The sequence below is a fragment of the Galeopterus variegatus genome, unplaced genomic scaffold, assembly GCF_000696425.1.
Source record: "Galeopterus variegatus unplaced genomic scaffold, G_variegatus-3.0.2 Scaffold3422, whole genome shotgun sequence".
Lineage (NCBI taxonomy): Eukaryota > Metazoa > Chordata > Mammalia > Dermoptera > Cynocephalidae > Galeopterus > Galeopterus variegatus.
Window position 1 is genome coordinate 42,771 of NW_007729533.1, and position 1,394 is coordinate 44,164.

The window sequence follows — 1,394 nt, forward strand, 5'->3', positions numbered from 1 at the left end:
GCGCTCCCGTCCGAGGGTTCGGATCCCATGTACAGACCGGCTCCCGCTCACTGGCTGAGCGAGGCGCGGGAGCAACACCGAGGGTTGCAATCCCGTTGCCGGTCCCCGGTCCGGTACGGGGGCGACACTGAGGGTTGCGATCTGTTGCCGGACACGGAAAAAGACAAAAAAAAAAACTAAAAAGCTTCTTCACAACAAAAGAAACAATTAAAAAAGGAAAAGATAATCTCCAGAAAAGGAGAAAATATTTGCAAACTATCCATCTAACAAGGAATTAATATCCAGAATATACAAGGAAATCAAACAACAGTAAAAAAAAAAAACCCACGGGGCCGGCCCGGTGGCGCACTGGATAGTGCGCCGCTTGGGAAGCGCGGCAGCGCTCCCACCCGAGGGTTCGGATCCCACATACAGACCAGTTACCGCTCACTGGCTGAGCGAGGCGCGGGAGCAACGCCAAGGGTTGCGATCCCGTTGCCGGTCCCGGTCCGGTACGGGGGCGACACTGAGGGATGCGATCCGTTGCCGGACACAGAAAAAGACAAAAACAAAAAACAAAAAACCCACAAACACTCCAATTAAAAAATGGGAAAAGGAGTTGAATAGACATTTCTCAAAGGAAGACATGCAAATAGCCAACAGTACATGAAAAAATACTCAACATCATTAATCATCAGGGAAATGCAAATCAAAACCACTGAGCTATCATCTCACTCCAGTTAGACTGGCCATAATCAAAAAGAGAATAACAAATGCTGGCAAGGATGTGGAGAAAGGAGAATGCTTCTACACTGTTGGTGGGACTGTGAACTAGTACAATCTTTATGAAAAACAGTATGGAGTTTTTTCAAACAACTACAGATAGATCTACCATATGATCCAGAAATCTTGCTATTCAGTATACACCCAATGAAATGGAAATTGTCATGTCACAGGGATACCTGCACTCCCATGTTCATCGCAGCTCTATTTACAATAATCAAGATATGGAACCAACCTAAATGTCCATCAATGGGCAACTGGATAAGGAAAATGTGGTACATATACACAATGAAATACTACTCAGCCACAACAAAAGAATGAAATTCTGTCATTTGCAACAACATGGATGAGCTTGGAGAAAATTATGTTAAGTGTAATAAGTGTGGTACAGAGGGGAAAATTACCACACGTCCTCACTCATAAGTGAAAGCTAAAAAAGAACAAAAGAAACAATCAAGAACAACAAAAACAAAAACAAAGAAACAACAGCCACAATAATACATTGAACTTTTAGAAGTAGAGAACAGAACTACAGTTATTAGAGGTGGGAAAGAGGGTGGGGGAGGGAGGTTATGGAGATATTGAGTAGTAGACACAAAGAATAATTACATTTTATAATGATGAACATGCTA